At 39.0% G+C, this 20,484-nt stretch overlaps 1 long non-coding RNA gene across 1 annotated transcript in view; it reads right to left on the reverse strand.

Moving 5' to 3' along the window:
• LOC129523730 (uncharacterized) overlaps positions 1 to 20,484 on the reverse strand; it is a 183,746-nt gene that overhangs the window by 14,038 nt on the left and 149,224 nt on the right. The window lies entirely within an intron of this gene.

Genomic DNA, 20,484 nt, shown 5'->3' on the forward strand with positions numbered 1-20,484 from the left:
CCTACATTTGATTTTGTTTGTCTGTCCTTTTGAGGTTTTATATTAAAAACATCTTTGCATAGACCAATCTCACAGAGCTTTTCCCTTATGTTTTCCTCTAGCACTTCTGTATTTCTGTGAAGGATGCCATTGGTATTTTGTTAGAGATCGTGTTAAATTAGTGTATTGCTTTGAGGTATATGGTCATTTTAAAAATATTAATTCTTTGAGTCCATGAACATGAGATATCTTTTCATTTTTTTGTGTGTTTTTTCAATTAATTTTATTAATACTCTGTAATTTTCATTTTAGAGATCTTTCATCTGCTTGATTAAGTAGCTACTATCAAAAAATCAAAAGATGACAAGTGTTGGTGAGGATGTAGAGAAAAAGGGACCTTTACATATTGCTAGTGGAGATATAAATTAGTATGTCCATTACAGAAAGCAGTATCAAAGTTCTTCAAAAAATTAAAAACAGAGCTACCCTATGATCCAGCAATCTCACTACTGAGTAGAGAAAGAAGAAAAACAAGTATATCAAAGAGATATCTTCATTTCCATGTTTATCACAGCATTATTCACAATAGCCAAGATTTGGAATCAACCAAAATGTCTACCAATGGATGAATGGATTAAAAAATGTGGGGTGTACATACATAGTGGAAGGCTATCCAGCCAAAAATAAGAATGAAATCCTGTCATTTGTGGCAACATAGATAAACCTGGAGGACATTAAGTAAAATAAGCCATGTAAAGAAAGACATTGCATGATCTCATTCATGTATGAATGATAGAAAGTTATTTTCACATAAGTAAAGAGTAGAATAATGGTTACTATAGGATGAGGAAGAATGAGGTGAGGGGCAATGGTGAGAAACTGAGCAATAGGTATAAACCTACAGCTAGATAGGAGGATTCAGTTCTGGCGTTCTATTGCAGAGTAGGATGGCTAAAATTAACAATAATGCATTAAACAATTCAAAATAGCTAGAAAAGGTCCTTCACGTCCCTTGCAAGTTGGATTCCTAGGTATTTTATTCTCTTTGAAGCAATTGTGAATGGGAGTTCACTCATGATTTGGCTCTCTGTTTGTCTGTTATTGGTGTATAAGAATGCTTGTGATTTTTGTACATTGATTTTGTATCCTGAGACTTTGCTGAAGTTGCTTATCAGCTTAAGGAGATTTGGGGCTGAGACAATGGGGTTTTCTAGATATACAATCATGTCACCTGCAAACAGGGACAATTAGATTTCCTCTTTTCCTAATTGAATACTCTTTATTTCTTTCTCCTGCCTGATTGCCCTGGCCAGAACTTTCAACATTATGTTGAACAGGAGTGGTGAGAGAGGGCATCCCTGTCCTGTGCCAGTTTTCAAAGGGAATGCTTCCAGTTTTTGCCCATTCAGTATGATATTGGCCGTGGGTTTGTCATAAATAGCTCTTACTATTTTGAGATACGTTCCATCAATACCTAATTTATTGAGAGTTTTTAGCATGAAGGGTTGCTGAATTTTGTCAAAGGCCTTTTCTGCATCTACTAAGATAATCATGTGGTTTTTGTCTTTGGTTCTGTTTATATGCTGGATTACATTTATTGATTTGCATATGTTGAACCAGCCTTGCATCCCAGGGATGAAGCCCACTTGAACATGATGGATAAGCTTTTTGATATGCTGCTGGATTCTGTTTGCCAGTATTTTATTGAGGAGTTTTGCATCAATGTTCATCAAGGATATTGGTCTAAAATACTCTTTTTTGGTTGTGTCTCTGCCTGCCTTTGGTACCAGGATGATGCTGGCCTCATAAAAGGAGTTAGGAAGGATTCCCTCTTTTTCTATTGATTGGAATAGTTTCAGAAGGAATGGTATCAGCTCCTCATTGTACCTCTGGTAGAATTCGGCTGTGAATCCGTTTGTTCCTGGACTTTTTTTGGTTGGTAAGCTATTAATTATTGCCTCAATATCAGAGCCTGTTACTGGTCTATTAAGAGATTCACTTCTTCCTGGTTTAGTCTTGGGAGGGTGTATGTGTCGAAGAATTTATCCATTTCTTCTAGATTTTCTAGTTTATTTGCATAGAGATGTTTATAGTATTCTCTGATGGTAGTTTGTATTTCTGTGGGATCGGTGGTGATATCCCCTTTATCATTTTTTACTGCATCTATTTGATTCTTCTCTCTACAAACCACTGCTCAACGAAATAAAAGAGGACACAAACAAGTGAAAGAACATTCCATGCTCATGGATAGGAAGAATCAATATTGTGAAAATGGCCATACTGCCCAAGGTAATTTATAGATTCAATGCCATCCTCATCAAGCTACCAATTACTTTCTTCACAGAATTGGAAAAAACTACTTTGAAGTTCATATGGAACCAAAAAAGAGCCCACATTGCCAAGACAATCCTAAGCCAAAAGAACAAAGCTGGAGGCATCACGCTACCTGACTTCAAACTATACTACAAGGCTACAGTAACCAAAACAGCATGGTACTGGTACAAAAACAGAGATATAGATCAATGGAATAGAACAGAGCCCTCAGAAATAATACCACACATCTACAACTATCTGATCTTTGATAAACCTGACAAAAACAAGAAATGGGGAAAGGATTCCCTATTTAACAAATGGTGCTGGGAAAAGTGGCCAGCCATATGCAGAAAGCTGAAACTGGATCCCTTCCTTACACCTTATACAAAAATTAATTCAAGATGGATTGAAGACTTAAATGTTAGACCTGAAACCATAAAAACCCTAGAAGAAAACCTAGGCAATACAATTCAGAACATAGGTATGGGCAAGGACTTCATGACCGAAACACCAAAAGCAATGGCAACAACAGCCAAAATTGACAAATGGGATCTAATTAAACTAAAGAACCTCTGCACAGCAAACGAAACTACCATCAGAGTGAACAGGCAACCTGCAAAATGGGAGAAAATTTTTGCAATCTACTCATCTGACAAAGGGCTAATATCCAGAATCTAAAAAGAACTCAAACAAATTTACAAGAAAAAAACAAACAACCCCATCAAAAAGTGGGCAAAGGATATGAACAGACACTTCTCAAAAGAAGACATTTATGCAGCCAAAAGACACATGAAAAAATGCTCATCATCACTGGCCATCAGAGAAATGCAAATCAAAACCACAGTGAGATACCATCTCACACCAGTTAGAATGGCAATCATTAAAAAGTCAGGAAACAACAGGTGCTGGAGAGGATGTGGAGAAATAGGAACACTTTTACTCTGTTGGTGGGACTGTAAACTAGTTCAACCATTGTGGAAGACAGTGTGGTGATTCCTCAAGGATCTAGAACTAGAAATACCATTTGACCCAGCCATCCCATTACTGCGTATATACCCAAAGGAATATAAATCATGCTGCTACAAAGACACATGCACACATATGTTTATTGCGGCACTATTCACAACAGCAAAGACTTGGAACCAACCCAAATGTCCAACAATGATAGACTGGATTAAGAAAATGTGGCACATATACACCATGGAATACTATGCAGCCATAAAAAATGATGAGTTCATGTCCTTTGTAGGGACATGGATGAAGCTGGAAACCATCATTCTCAGCAAACTATTGCAAAGACCAAAAACCAAACACCGCATGTTCTCACTCATAGGTGGGAATTGAACAATGAGAACACTTGGACACAGGAAGGGGAACTTTGCACACTGGGGCCTGTTGTGGGGTGGGGGGAGGGGAGAGGGATAGCATCAGGAGATATACCTAATGTAAATAACGAGTTAATGGGTGCAGTACACCAACATGGCACATGTATACATATGTAACAAACCTGCACGTTGTGCACATGTACCCTAGAACTTAAAGTATAATAAAAATATATATATATAAAAATTAAAAAAATAGCTAGAAAATAAGTTTTTGAATTTTCTCATTATAAGAAAATTTAAAATGTTTAAGGTAATAGATATGCTAATTATCCTCATTTGATCATTACACAATGTATACATACATTGAAACATCACACTGTACCCCATAAATATGTGCAATTATGTGTCAATTATAAATTAAAGAAAAAATGATTTATAAGCTCTCTATTACATTATTTAAAACTAACATATTTCCCTTAGGATTATCTATCTATATGTCTTTTTATATCATATATATATATATGGTTTCTGTGTTCATCCCCTATACGTGTTGCCTCTAAAACGTATCTCGATTCTGTCTACATCTCTTCTTATCCACTCTTATCACCTACACCTGAGTCACAAACCAGTATCACCTCTATCTTGAACTATTAGACTGGCTGCCTAACTGGTCTCCCTGTTTCCATTTTGCCTCCACTACCCATCTACCATAAAGCAGAAAACCTTAATTGGATCCTTTCAATAATCTCCCATTACCCTCACAATTAAATCTAAATTCCTCTCGATAGCTTACAAAGCTCTGAACAAATTTACATTTGCTTGTTTCTCCCACCTTCAATTTATCCCTCAGCCACTCTCACTCTCTGTATCTCTGCTTCATCATTTTAGCCTTTTCTTAGCTGATACTTCAAGGTTTATCTCCTTAGAACTTTGACCCATGTGACTCCTTTTACTTAGAGGGCTTCTCCACCCAACCTTGTTGGTGGTTGTATTCTCTTGGTCATTGTATTCTCTTGGTCCTCAGTATCTTGGCTTAGATATTACTTCCTCAGCAAGATTGTCCCTGCCATCCAATTCAAAACAAGTCATCTTGCAACATTCTGTCTCAGCCCTCTAATTTTCCCTCATAGCACCTTTTTTATAACTGTGAATAATACTTTTATTTATTTACTTACTCCTTATGATCTATCTATATGGAGACCATATATGATCTATCTATATGGATCTATCTATATGGATAACTATACTACCTATATGGAGCTTATCTATATGCTCCATATAAGCAGGGCCCGAGGCGATTTTGTTTAGAACTCTCTACCTAGTACCTAACAGAGTAGTTTCTCAATAAATATTTATAGATAAATGTATAGTTTTGGATGCTATCACTGCTCACATTTACCACATATATCCTTTTCTCTCACTATATTATACTCATTATTGAAAACCTATTTATCACAGCCAAGAATTGCACTAAAAATTTATATGCATATAGATACATTCCTTTATTTTAAATAGCTAATATGATACGACTTCTTTTTACTATGTACTACCTTGCAATGAAGATGAGGCCCTATTCAACTTTAAGTGCACATGTGAAAAATGTAGGATAATTATGGTATAGCAACATTTGACTCTTTCATTTTCCTCCTGTGTAGTTTTGGATTAAGATCCATTTGGACTGCATTGGTACACTGCCATGGAAGACATGAGAATAGGAAGTAAATGGAAAGAATAAAAGCCCAGAAGTAGATGCTTTGTATTCTAATCTTAGCTCTATCATTATAAGGATTTAAGATTTTGGGAAAATAATCACATTTCTTTGGTTCTCAGTTTGTTCTTTCTAAAATAGGTTTAAAAAAATGTTTTTCAAGTCTCAAAAAGTATTGAAATTCTGAGACTAGTTTCATGAACTTTTCAGTTTGCTAATAATAAAATAACGATTGTCATTGTAGTAAAGGCTAGCATTTATGGAAGATTCATAATGTGTCCAGCATGATCTCATTAATCCTCACAACTTTCAGATGAGAGTTTTACTACTGGTAATTCTTTTACAAAGATAAGGAAGCACAGAGATGTTGAGTAACTTGTGCAAGTTTTCATATCTCTAAGGGATGGTCAAGCAAGTGGCCTCGTCTAGGACCCCATCTTCTTAATCACTGAACTATGGAACATCTTCTGTAATAGTAATTTTACTCATAATTGTTCCCTGTCAAGGGTGTTCCTAGGATGCTCAGAATTAACTTACAGGCTTACTGGTGACCTGCGCTCTCAGAAGTGTCAATTATACGTATGTGTTTATCTTGTTATGTCTCTTCAGAGCCTCAATAAGGGGAGCCTAAGCCCACTTACATCTCTTCGGTTTGGTCTCTGTAGTAGTGGTTGGTTGGTTTGTGGATAAACTAGATCACATCTGCCTGGCAGTCCTGCCCAGCAGGTCTGGTCCACCCCAGCTATTTCTCAGATGTCTTTATTGATTTTTGCATTGCTTTTGGCTTGTTTTCAGCACATCACTTTAGTGTCTTACTTGACAGCCCTCTGGCCTATTCACTGTTGAATTGTTGTTCAGGAATGTGGTCACTTGCCCTGCCTACACAATAGAGCTGACTTTCTACAGTGCTCTGATCAGCTTGACACTTTAAAGGGGTGATCATATAAATGTGGTAGAAGTTTCCATGGCCATGATTCAGTAATACCTAGCAAAATGGGTCACAGATTGCATCTATATTAACCAATCTATTTAGTTCAATTAATAGGTATAATTGAGTATTTACTATCAGGCCACCACAGAATTAGGAATACAGTGATAGATAGATAGATAGATAGATAGATAGATAGATAGATAGATAGATGATAGATAGATAGATAGACAGACAGATAGATAGATCGACAGATATATATATATAGATAGATATATAGATATATATATATAGATAGATATATAGATATATAGATATAGATATAGATATATAGATATATATCCCTTAAAGAATGTATAATATTTCATGGAAAAATGTTTATTTAATAAAGATCCTAAATAACTATTAGGATAGTATAAATTCAAGTGCTGGAATGAATGTTATAAACAATGTGTGCAGTTGGAATTTTTAAAAAGCATATGGCCATAAACAGGAGTTGATGGTGAATGCTTAATGGAACATACAAGGATATTTGGCCTACTATAGGAAGTAGTTTACATAGGGTTAATAGTTTACATAGGGTTAAAAGCATGAGTAGGCCTAGTCAGAAGACTAAATTAAAATCTGAATTCCTCTATTCACTAACTGAATGGGTTTGGACATGTTACCAAATTTCTATAGATTCCAATTTAATTACTTGTAAAATGAGAATGGTAGTATTTACCTTATAAAGTTGTAATCAAGAATAAGGTGAATAATATATATATATATATATATACACACAATTTAGTGGTGGAATATAGATTTTACTAATTTCCACTGACTTATATTATAAAGAATGGATAGTATTTGCATGAGAGGATGGGCCGGGAAAGAATTTCAGAAAAGGGAATATAATGGATATGGCCAGGAGCTGGGAATGAACATAACGGGTGCCCAGGAAGGAGATAAAACCTGCTTCACTGGAATCTATAATAGTCGAGTACCCTTAGATTCTCAGATACTCTGTTCCACTATTTGATTTTGGACAAAGAACAACACTAATGCTGCTGTAATTTACCAAGAATTTCACTCTGTCTACAAAAAGAATTAAATACTATTCTTAGTTTGAAGCATTGATTTTTGTCTGTGTGGCACATTGCTCCATTACCATTCCTGTCAGTCTTCCAAAAGATGCTCTCACTTTCTTAATACAAGTTGTTATCTCCCTGTCAAATGATGCCTCAATGCAAGGAACATTCCCAAGTTACGCCAATACAGATACAAGTTTTAGCTTTGGACCATTGATAGGCTAGTAACCCAAAGGCAGGAAAAACTGTAATTTGCCTCTGCCTTTTACCTGGTATATGGTGCTCTGAATAATTTCTTTTCATTTTCATGAGATTGTCTTTGTGTCCTTTACAGCGCATTTTATCAGCAGCTACAATGAGATGTGCAATGAGAGAGTTAGAGTATATTTGAGCCTTTCCATAAAGGCACGGATGAGAAACAGCAGGCTTGCTGCATAAAAGACAGGGCTGAACTGCAACAAGCTAATCTCTTCATATTGGAAAATTACTCCTTCTTTCTTTTTGCGAACAACGGAAAATTCTTTCACAATTTCCATGGAGTCTGCAAAATGGAAATACAGTCAGACAGCCTATAAGAGAAATAGTGTTGATGTTTTCAGAAAGCTAATGTGAGCAACTAACCTTTTTATCTGAGAAACTCATAATACCTCCAGAGAGTCACATGGCTAGCAGATCCTTCCAACCAAGCTTTGCTTTAATCCTTTCTAATGCTTGCAGCATCCCTGTTCTGTCAACATTATTCCTCCCTTTTGGTCCAATGCACAAAGAATGTGTGGAATCCTCTGTACAGTTTATGTTGCCAGGTATTCCATGCTTCACTGCCCTGCACCACTAAGCAATCTAATTATCCCACACTAGAGGTATTGTGGCAAAGGAAAAAGAAGCGTACTGCAAACTGTGGTGTTTTGGTGTGCACAGGCTTAAAGAGAGAAAGAGGTAGCAAGATTTAATGGTTCTCACTCATACAATATAGAGCTTCTTGTGGGCACAGATAGTTTATCTGGATGGTACAGAGAGCATTTTACAACTTCTGACTTAATATTCAAATGCTTAAGACTTGCACATTTTGCCACACATAACTTTGTCTATGCAATAGCAAAACATTTAGAGTAAAAGCAGAATGCAAACAAATCATCTAAAACTCTAGGATTTTGGAGATATGTAACAAAAGAGCCATGAGATTAGGTGAAATGTTTACATTCCTTTAGAATGTGTCGGCATCTCACATAGAGCCTCTGATGGCTTAGCAGAGTAAAAGAAAAAGAGCAGCCACCTTCTTTAGTTTCTAACCGGTAAATGTCTGCCTGCAATTTTTTTTAGGCCTTAGAAGGCCTCAAACAGACAGAGCCAGGGTATGGTGGGCTCCATTTCCCTATCAGGCACTGACAGCGCTCAGCCCACACAGAATATCCTAATGCCACAGCAGTGCTCATAGACCAGAATGTGATCACAGACAATGGTAGAGAGACAATGGATCACCCTATCTTAATGCCACCCTTGGGAATTAAAATCCCATATTTTTTTAAAAAACTCATTTTTAATAAAGCCAAACAGCCCACTGATAATTTCACTTTTTTGCTTAGAACACAACAACTTCTCAAATATTCTGTCTACAAGATTGGGAAGGACTGGTCATGCAACTGAACATTTGAGGGCATGTGAATATTGTGTCAGAATCTTTGCTTATGAAAATCCAATCTCTGCTGAGCCTCCAAACTTAAAAATTCTGCAGTCAAAGAAGACTTGAAAATGTATAAATCATGACTTTGCTCCTAGATATTTAGCCACAGTGATGAGGTGGTTAGCATCCCATACCACCTGCATCCTAATAGGCTATAAGCTATTTTGGTTTTTCTGAGGCTTCACTGAAAGCAAAGAGGATAGATAAGCAGAATGCTCTATCTTTAGTATTCAGGACTTAGAAGAACTGCACTATAAGCCATCTCTTATGCCTTGCTGCCAGCACAGACTTGCAGGGGGATCCTACTATAATGAATAGCTTTAGAATAGTATCCAAAGTGTTCTTAAAGTAAGAGGTCACAGGCTGGTTAATGCCTGTGGTGCTCTTAACAGTTGTCTCTAGGTTCCTCATTGTTAGGAGTCCTGAGGTGATTGTAACTATGATAGTCATGGATAACACATGGAGAAGGTAGAGCTCATGCATGCCTTATATACTCAACAGCCATGTGGTTTGTTCTTGGCCAGTTTTTAACTATGCTTTAAGACTGTCTACCCCTAGTTAGACATATTTTTTTCTAATGCTGTCTTAGTCCTAGAAGTGTGATAGGGGAAGAGCTGACATCTGGCAGCACAGATCCTGTGGGACTTATAAAACTGACAGATGTCATATGTAAGAAGCTTGCTTTGCATTTGACACCCAATGATGTTATGAAAAAGTAATTCTTAATGCAAACTGAAAACCAGATTTTTAACATCCTTTTCAAAAACAAGTTGAAATTCTAAAACATCTCTCTTACAACTTCCGTAAGAATGCTTGCTACATTCATGCTGCAAATAACATTGAAACATTTGTTATATATTGAATTCAGAGAAGAGTTCATAGAAAGCAGACTTTGGGTTTGACCTAGAGCTAATCTCTTTTAAATTGATCTTAGAGTTTCTTGCCTTGTTTTAAACAGAACCTAGGGAACGGTTAGTTTGGAAAGAAAAAAATAAGATATAGTTTCTTAATAACCAGTATGACATTTTTATTGTTCACATTCACCCTTAGCTACTTCTTCTTGACACCCACAGGATAACAGTGCTGTTTCACAGATTCACAGTGGGGCACAAACAAGCTTGCATGGTTCTAAAGAGACACCTCTCCTTTCTGCTTCCTGGTCAACTCATGTAGGAAGGCCTGGAGCATAATTAGTGCTAATTAAGGAACCTCTCACTGTAGTGAAAACTCTTAATCTCTAGAGAAAGCAAAAGACGCCCTATAAAAATACTTCCTTCTTCCATCATGTGTTAGCTTGTATCGGGGCAACTTGACAATGGAGACCAATTGTGCAGAAGTATTAACTATATGTGCACATTTATCATCTAAATCTGCTTTCATTCAGCAAAGATGTATTGAGTGCTTATTATATGCTAAGCATCATTTCTAGTACTATGGATAGGGGGAGAAATAAAAAAGACAAAAATCTCAGCCCTCAGGTAATTTTTATTCCAGTAGAGGAGACAAACTATAAGCAACAAAAATAAGTAAAATACAAATAATGCTAAATAGTGATAAGGAGAAAAAGAAAAGAGCCAGGCATGTGAAAGCAGGAAATGATTATTAAAATTTTAGGTAGGATATTTAGGAAGAATCACTGAGAAAACAATTTTTGAGTAAATAACTAAGGGAAGTGAAGAAGCAAGCTGTATTAGTTCATTCTTGCACTGCTATAAAGAACAACCTGAGACCGCATAATTTATAAAGAAAAGAGGTTTAATTGGCTCATGGTTCTGCAGGCTGTACAGGAAGCATGGCTGGGGAGGCCTCAGGAAACTTGCAATCATGGTGGAAGGCAAAGGGGAAGCAGGCATGTCTTACATGGCAGCAGGAGGAAGAGAAAAGGGGGAGGTGCCACACACATTTAAACAACCAGATGTCATGAGAACTCACTATTACAAGAACAGCAAGGGAGAAATCTGACCCCATGATCCAATCACCTCCCACTAGGCCCTTCTTCCAATATTGGGGATTACAATGCAACAGGAGATTTGCGTGCGGACACAAATCCAAACCATATCACAACCCATGGAATTTATCTGGCGAAAGAGCACTCCAGTCAGAGAAAATAGCAAGTGCAAAATCCCTGAGGCATGGCATGTTTAAGGAATAGTAAAGACAGCAGTATGCACAGGGCAGAGCAAGTGATGGCAGGTTGGGAGGAGAAGAGGTTAGAGGTCAGATTATGTAGGGCCCTCGGATCATTGTAAGAACTTCAACTTTTACTCTAAATGAGATGGGAAACTGGGAGAGGATTTTAAGCAAAGTAGTTACATGATCTTACCTACATTTTAACAATATTACACAGGCTGATGTGCTAAAACCAGACCGTACGATGATCAAAGCTAAGGGAACCAGGTAAGAGGCTAAGATAGAAGCAGAGGGGCCAGGTAAAAGCTTATTGCAATAAGAGATGATGGGTACCAGAGTGTTGATGGTATGGACTTGTGAGACAGGGTTGGATTCTGGAAACGTGCATATATACGGCTTTAAACAAACTTAATATTAGGCCAAGCTAACAATTATCAGAAAGCCCTTTTAGATACTCACAGGACATGCAGGATACATGATGACGTCTTCTGCAAACACATGTAGTGAAAAGATCTATATAAATTCATATACATTCCCACACTTATTTACATTCCCTACTCGGGTTGCATATTTATTCTTAGTTATGCCATTAAAAGAAACATCTTAAATCAAACAAATTTGATGACTTAAATTTTGAGTTCCTCAGGAAATGCATATTAGATATACACATAATTTTGGAATACATTTTCATATTTAAGTATAATTACTAAATGGAAATTCACCATTGGCTTCTAATACCCTTAGTCTCTATAGCATTTCCCTGCCATAATTTGTGGAAAACATAAAACTCTGGTCCTCTTATACCACACCTATCTCAGAGTATTAGTTTTTTAGTCTTAAACACAATGTTTTCAGACCTTTGTTTAGAAGTCATTGTTTGCAGAAGTGAGCTGCCTCACATAACATTACATTCCCTCCTTGGGGGACAGCTCACATCCAATGACTGGTCCATGCAGGGCACAAAGATAAGCCCTTGCTTCGATTCATAACCCTGAAGGGCCATGCCAACTCCAGAGCTACCCATGGACTTGGCCAAGGCCACTGTTGCAACTGCATCATAGTTTATGTTTTCCCTCCACCTGTCTTGCCTCTCTCAATCCCTCCCAGGTGTTATTTCTAAGAGCACATAGCCAACAAACCTACAGCATGCAAATCTCCATCTCAGGGTTTGTTTTCTGGAGACTTAACCTAAGATATCATGACCTTATTTATACAACTGTTGCTTAATAAAATTGAATATTGAAACCACAGATACAGCCAAAGTATCAGCCACCTAAACATAATAACAATAACGTGGACTTATCAAAAGGAATGACTGTTAACTAGTACTACTTAAATTTTAATTCTGATCTAATCTCCAAATTGCTTACTATATCAGTTCATGGTTTACCTTAAGAAAAATACTTTTAAAAATGAGCAACTAATCTTCAAGACAAAATGGTTCACCACTGTAAAAAATATAAGTCCTACTTTGCAGACTACAGCAAACACATATACAGAAATAAAAAGATATGTGTCTTAGAAGTCAGAAGTATATAACATAATTACCTGAGCATGCACATATCTTGGAAGGATATCAAGACAGTTGTATTTGAAATTATTCTCTAACTTCCACAGCAACTCAACCATTAATGAAATAACGAGCGCTACCAAAGTCTTTTACTGAAAGGAAAAAATGTATGTGTGTGTGTGTGTGTTTCAAGTTCATATCTGCAGGGTGTATCTATTCATAGGTGACTATGCTTTGAAATGCTCTCTTGGCTGGAGATTCTTTCATGAAGTATTTTAAACACAAAGAAATGTTGCCTGCTATTGGAGACCCTGTATGCCACCATCAGTTCACCTCCCTGAAAACAGAAGAGAGGTTTATAATATAATATACACTAGTAACGGCAGTAAATGTGATAATATATGACACAGCTATAGCAGTTTTAATTATGCATCACAAAATGCTTTATATATGCATAAATAAATAAATGCAAAATTAGAGTATAGTGAGTTAAAATTATCTTTTTTCTCATTTGTTTGCCTAAAAGCACCTCAAGATCAGAGAGTCTCAACATCTCTCTCTCTCTCTCTCTCTCTCTCTCTCTGTTTCCCTCTCTCTCTCATTTTGATTTTGAATTTGGAAGTGATTTTTTTCTTACTGTTTTTCATGAAAACTGGGTAAATATTGTTCTTTTGGAAATTGTATGATCACAATAAATCACTGAGATGAGACACTTAACAATTCTGAGAATAACAATGTGGGAACAGTTCATTCTTCCTACAAGATTTATCTTGTCATACTTGGAGCTAAATAATTTTATTTTATACTGTTAGAACGAACTAAAAAGAATCTTTTAAAATCACCTAATACAAATTACTAACTTTTCAGAAGAAAAATTCAGGCCCAACAAGATAAAGTTATTTATTTAAAGGTTATAGAGCTATTTATGGTAGGATCAAAGCTAGAAATCCAGCAATTCTTCCTTTCAGGATAATAAACTGAGCACAAATTTAGCTTTTTCCCTCACAACATACCACAATGTAAAGGAAGTGATATAAGAAGAAGTATAATTTCATAATTGTTCTAGGAATTCAGAGAGTACATCAGCAGCAGAACAGAAATGTGGAGGAATTTTTAGAAGCTATAACTGGGCTTTTCTGTCTCTTGGATCCATCTGTCTTAATGTCAAGTTTAGCCTTGTCTCTCTCCTGCCCCGTGCAATGAGACCACCTAAGAGGATCTTCCTGCTTATAAACAAGGGTGGGATTTTTCATATTATCTGCCTGCTACCCAGTAAAAAAATTCACATAAGAGTAATAAATAGATCATTCTGCCCATTTGCCCTCAGTGAATCCAGGTTTACTAGGTCCATTCAATGAAGCCTCTGAAACCACACTGCTTGGATATGGAACTAGGACTGAACCATACTGCCTACATAGTACTGAACATAGTATTTGTTTCCATGGACTCAATTTACTTATCTGTAAAGAGCTGATAATAAAAGAACCTACTCTTTCAGCTATAATTATTTGCTGTTTTTATTATTGTCATTTATTTCTCTAAGTCTCTAATACAAACAATAAGCAGAATTTTTTAAATTGATTGACTCTAATAGATTCTGAAACCAAAGCAAAGAACTATACATTCTACAAGAGGTGCCAGAGAGGATCAGCAAGGATGAGTCTTGTTCCTCCACATAAAGATACTGAGAAACTCTGCACTAACTATAAAGAATAGGAGTAAAGAATGTAAAGATTATCAGAATAAGTAGTTAAAAACCTGTCAAAAACCCAAGACAGGACCACATATATACCCACATATAATAAGAGCTAACTATGGACTTTGTCTACAGGATAAAGTTGAAGAAGGATTATCTAAATTGGCTGATTTTTTTTTTTTTTTTTTTTTTTTTTGAGACGGAGTCTTGCTCTGCCGCCAGGCTGGAGTGCAGCGGCGCGATCTCGGCTCGCTGCAACCTTCGACTCCGTGGTTCAAGCAATTCTCCTGCCTCAGCCTCCTGGGTAGCTGGGATTACAGGCACGTGCCACCACGCCCAGCTAATTTTTTTGTATTTTTAATAGAGACAGGGTTTCTCCATGTTGGCCAGGATAGTCTCGATCTCCTGACCTCATAATCCACCCGCTTTGGCCTCCCAAAGTGCTGGGATTACAGGCATGAGCCCCCACACCGGGCCAATTGGCTGATAATTTAAGTGATCTGGGCAAGAGGTAGACACACAAATTTTTACCAGCTCTTTGGGTAAGTCTGAGGTTAAAGACTGTTTTCTAAATTAATCATTCTTAAAGTGTGGTCCCTGGTTTAGCAGCATCGCCATCATTTAGGAACTAATTAGAAGTGAAAATTGCTCTCGCTCTCCCTCTCCCTCTCCCTCACCCTCTCCCTCTCCCTCTCCCCCTCCCCACGGTCTCCCTCTCCCTCTCTTTCCACGGTCTCCCTCTGATGCCGAGCCGAAGCTGGACGGTACTGCTGCCATCTCAGCTCACTGCAACCTCCCTGCCTGATTCTCCTGCCTCAGCCTGCCGAGTGCCTGCGATTGCAGGCGCGCGCCGCCAGGCCTGACTGGTTTTCGTATTTTTTTGGTGGAGACGGGGTTTCGCTGTGTCGGCCGGGCTGGTCTCCAGCTCCTAACCGCGAGTGATCTGCCAGCCTCGGCCTCCCGAGGTGCCGGGATTGCAGACGGAGTCTCGTTAACTCGGTGCTCAATGGCGCCCATGCTGGAGTGCAGTGGCGTGATCTCGGCTCGCTACAACCACCTCCCAGCCGCCTGCCTTGGCCCCCAAAGTGCCGAGATTGCAGCCTCTGCCCGGCCGCCACCCCGTCTGGGAAGTGAGGAGCGTCTCCGCCTGGCCGCCCATCGTCTGGGATGTGAGGAGCCCCGCTGTCTGGCTGCCCAGTCTGGAAAGTGAGGAGCGACTCTGCCCGGCCACCATCCCATCTAGGAAGTGAGGAGCGCCTCTTCCCGGCCGCCATCACATCTGGGAAGTGAGGAGCGTCTCTGCCCGGCCGCCCATTGTCTGAGATGAGGGGGACACCTCTGCCCTGCCGCCCCGTCCAGGATGTGTGGAGCATCTCTGCCCCGCCGCCCCGTCTGAGAAGTGAGGAGACCCTCTGCCTGGCAGCCGCCCTGTCTGAGAAGTGAGGAGCCCCTCCGCCCAGCAGCCACCCCTGTCTGGGAAGTGAGGAGCGTCTCCGCCCGGCAGCCACCTCGTCCGGGAGGGAGGTGGGGGGGTCCGCCCCCGCCCGGCCAGCCGCCCCGTCCGGGAGGGAGGTGGGGGGGTCAGCCCCCCGCCCGGCCAGCCGCCCCGTCCAGGAGGGAGGTGGGGGGCCAGCCGCCCCGTCCGGGAGGGAGGTGGGGGGGTCAGCCCCCCTCCTGGCCAGCCGCCCCGTCCGGGAGGTGAGGGGCGCCTCTGCCCGGCCGCCCCTACTGGGAAGTGAGGTGCCCCTCTGCCCGGCCAGCCGCCCCATCCAGGAGGGAGGTGGGGGGGGTCAGCCCCCCGCCCGGCCAGCCGCCCTGTCTGGGAGGTGAGGGGCGCCTCTGCCCGGCCGCCCCTACTGGGAGGTGAGGAGCCCTTCTGCCCGGCCACCACCCCGTCTAGGAGGTGTACCCAACAGCTCATTGAGAATGGGCCATGATGACAATGGCGGTTTTGTGGAATAGAAAAGGGGGAAAGGTGGGGAAAAGATTGAGAAATCAGATGGTTGCCGTGTCTGTGTAGAAAGAGGTAGACATGGGAGACTTTTCATTTCGCTCTGTACTAAGAAAAATTCTTCTGCCTTGGGATCCTGTTGATCTGTGACCTTACCCCCAACCCTGTGCTCTCTGAAACATGTGCTGTGTCCACTCAGGGTTGAATGGATTAAGGGCGGTGCAAGATGTGCTTTGTTAAACAGATGCTTGAAGGCAGCATGCTCGTTAAGAGTCATCACCACTCCCTAATCTCAAGTACCGAGGGACACAAACACTGCGGAAGGCCGCAGGGTCCTCTGCCTAGGAAAACCAGAGAACTTTGTTCACTTGTTTATCCGCTGACCTTCCCTCCACTGTTGTCCTGTGACCCTGCCAAGTCCCCCTCTGCGAGAAACACCCAAGAATGATCAATAAAAAATAAAAAATAAAAAAAAAACATGCAAAACTAATCTATGGTGATAAAAATTAGAACAATGGTTACTGGGTTAGGGAAGTATTATTGACTGAGACAGGGCTTGATAGGGCCTTGTGGGATGCTGGAACTACTCTATACTTGATTTGGATGGTGGTTACACAGTTATACACACTCATGTAGAAGGTAATGTGCATAAACATGTATATACGCATGTGGAAAATAAACTTTAAGATTAGTTCATTTAAAAAAAATAAAAAAAAAGAAGTGAAAATTATTTGACCTGCGCTAAACATGCTGAATTAGAAACGTTGGATATGGGGCCCAGTAACTTGTGTTGTAACAAGCATTTTGGGTAATTCCAATGAACACTTGTTTGAGAAACACTGCTCTTAGTGATATGGAGGCTCTAACTGGAGGGAGCCCTTATTAATCTGGGGATTTGGGTCAGAGTCTAAATGAAAACAAAACAAACAACAAAAGCTCCTTTGAAATCATTAGAAAAAAATTGAGAAGACTTTATGACCTTGACATAATCAAGAACTTTTTATATAAGACATAAGCAACCTAACCAATGAAAGAAATAGATAAATTTAAAATGTAATAGGACAGAATAAACAGCTGGCAATTTGATTTTCTCACGTGCAACACACATGTCAGAGTCCATAGATACTTCACAAGGTTCCCTTATATTTTGGCTTTCCAGTCCAAAACTAGTTTGATTGATTACAAGCTTTTCTTTTAAAAACTTCACTCAGCCAATTAATAGATTAGTGAAAATTTGACTACTATGTAAATAATCAACTCTTCATTATTAATTTAATAATGCTAAGGAAATGTTCTAAACATATCATTTAACTAATAATTGAAAATGACTAAGTTTTTTGAATGATTTTCTGAATGTCACTTGGGCAAAGAAAAATAGGCCAGAAAATAGAGCAATTCAGGAAGACTAGATTGTTGATATTAATCTTATGAATTATGCAGAGGTTCAAACACTCTGCTACTGTGTGTGTAAAATTTGTACAGTGAATAAACATGAAGTTTACATGCTGTTGAGCTAAGGTGATCTTAGAGGCTAAGAACCAAGGATACTGGATTTCTTCTTTTTTAGAAAATGAAAAAATATATGACAAGAAATCAGTATTTACATACCTCATACACAGAATTGATTAATGTTAATGTCACTTTGTTAAAGATTAATAATAATATGGAATAATAAATAAATCATAATAGATGAAGTAGAATTCCTGTTTGTATGGTCCTCCAGTTCTTACCTTCCCAACGTAAAAGCAACCTCTCTGCAAAATTACTGGAGATATGCTGACTATATCTCCAGTATTTATTTTCTTTTACCATTTGATAACATAGATACCCATAAATAATATATAGTACGTAACTGTTAATTTATGTTGCTGTAACAGAATGCCTGAGGTTCTTTCTGTTGCTATAAACAGAATTTATAAAGGAAAAGAGTTTATTTTTGCTCATGGTTCTGGAGGCTGGAAAGTCCAAAAGTATGGTGCTGGCATCAGCTTCTGCTGAAGGCCTCCTTGCTGCTTTATAATGTGGAAGGCACCGCTTGGCAACAAAGGAGGCAAAGGAAGACAGAGGAAGTCCAACTCATTTTTATAGCAACTCCCTCTTGTGATAACTAACACCCTTAATTCATTAGCGCCCCCCATGAGAACTAATTTACTCCCATGAGGTGACTATTAATCCCTTGATGAGGGCAGAGTCCCCATGACCCAAATACCTCTTAGTGGTCTCACTACTTGTCAACATTGTTACATTGAGGACCAAATTTCAATATGAGTTTACAACCATAGCAGTAACTTTCTGCAACTCATATTTGTAACTCCCTATTATGTATTGAAATCCTTTTCATGTTATCCTGATACACTCAACTTTTATATAGCATCCCATTGTTTAAATGTGTCACTCTTTATCAATTACTATTGGTAAATATTTTCTTTATATCCAATTTTTCACAGTGCACACATTTAATGCTTTAAAAACTGCTGTCAATATCTCTATGCAAGTCTTCTTGTAAATATAGGGAAAATTTTCTCAAAGTTATAGGTTTAAAAATTTAAGCTTGAGTTCTGGGCTATCAGCATTTTCAACTTTACTAGATATTGCTTAAAGGACTAAATGGGAAAGTAGGCCCTATACAGTATTGTGAGCAGTGAACATTGGTGCAGTCTTCATGATAATTTGGCAAAATATACCAAAACTGCAAATGCGTGTAACCTTTGGCTGGGAATTCTATGTCTGAAGACACATTTTAACAAAATACTTCCTCATGTATATATAAATGTGTTTTTAGAACATTATTAAATATAGCATTTTTCTAATAGTGAGTAATTAAAACAATAAAATTAGACATTCTTTGTATAACTTGCAGGGGTCTGTCCTGCAGACCCCAGCTGCACGACGGATGAGACACGTACTCAGACACGGATATTCAGTGAAAGAGCAGGCCAGGGGGCTGCTGACACTAGGGGCTGAAGAGAGTTTGCAGCCCCTCCAAGCTGACAGCGCTTCCATTTATTTAGTGAAGATTTAATCGACAAAGGCTTTAAGCCAGCACACCTGTGGATAACTAACCTGGTTGCCCCCACCCCTGAGAGGGCCATCCTGCCCTCGAATGATAAAAGGTTGATTTTATGACCACATGAGTAAACAAGCTATTTATATAAACTACTCTACATTCCTTTGTATCTGTGCCCTAAGCTCTCTGGCTCCTGAAAAGAGAATCTGGCTGCCTTCAGCCAAACTATCTCAAGTTATGCAAAATTCCCCAGCCTTCCAAGAAGGTTTGCTTCTTTCTATTCCTATAATTTCTTCTGCCACACTGGCTGATCTCCCACAATAACTTTTTGTAATAAATACCGTAGATAATATTAAAGTGGACAATCCCAGTTCCCTTATGCACCTATAAACACATGCTGAGTTGTTGAAGAAAAAAGACTGGATTTCAGGTCTGGTACTCTGTGTAACATCAATAGTTTCTCTAGTTATCTCAGGCCTTTAGCTAAATGTCCAGTGTTTTAAGTCATCCTCTCTCTACCATATCTACTCAGGATGATATCTGGCATCTGTGGAACTTATTGTGACCTCTTAGAATGTAAGGGGATGGTGGATAGGGAGTTTTCAATAGGGTAGTTACTTTGGATGCCATTACTCCCCATAGTGAAGTCTCTACTGCATGTCCTGCTGGTAGAATTTAAAGTCCTGTGCTTCACATTTTTACAAAGACCAATTTCCTCTCTTGCTGTGGTGATCAGATGTCAATGCTCCTTGGCCCTGGAAAAACCTTCTGTTCTGTATGCTTTTCTTCCTCTGTCTCTCTTGTCCTAGACTGTATACCTCACAGAATCTATTCCAAATCAATTTGCCTCTCTTTATGGAAGGCTTCACAGAGCCCCACTGTCTCTCAGTACAGCTATTCTCAGTCACTGTCAGGGGACTGTGGGAAGTATGGATCCCATACCTGCCCTGCAAAAACTGAGAACGTCTCAGAAATTTCAAGTGTGAGCTTTCTTCTGTCTAACTAGACAGCACCATTGAATTTACTTTGATGTAATCACCCTCAGATTGCTAAAGGCATCATTTGAGACAATCTTCTTGCAAGGAATTAAAAAAAAGAACTCTTGGCACTTTTCTCAATTTATCTAAAACTCCTCTGACACTCCAGGTCAAAGTTCAAAGGAAGGGGATTGAGATCCAGGTGCTTT

This window comes from Gorilla gorilla, chromosome 6 (genome assembly GCF_029281585.2).
Source record: "Gorilla gorilla gorilla isolate KB3781 chromosome 6, NHGRI_mGorGor1-v2.1_pri, whole genome shotgun sequence".
Classification (NCBI taxonomy): Eukaryota; Metazoa; Chordata; class Mammalia; order Primates; family Hominidae; genus Gorilla; species Gorilla gorilla.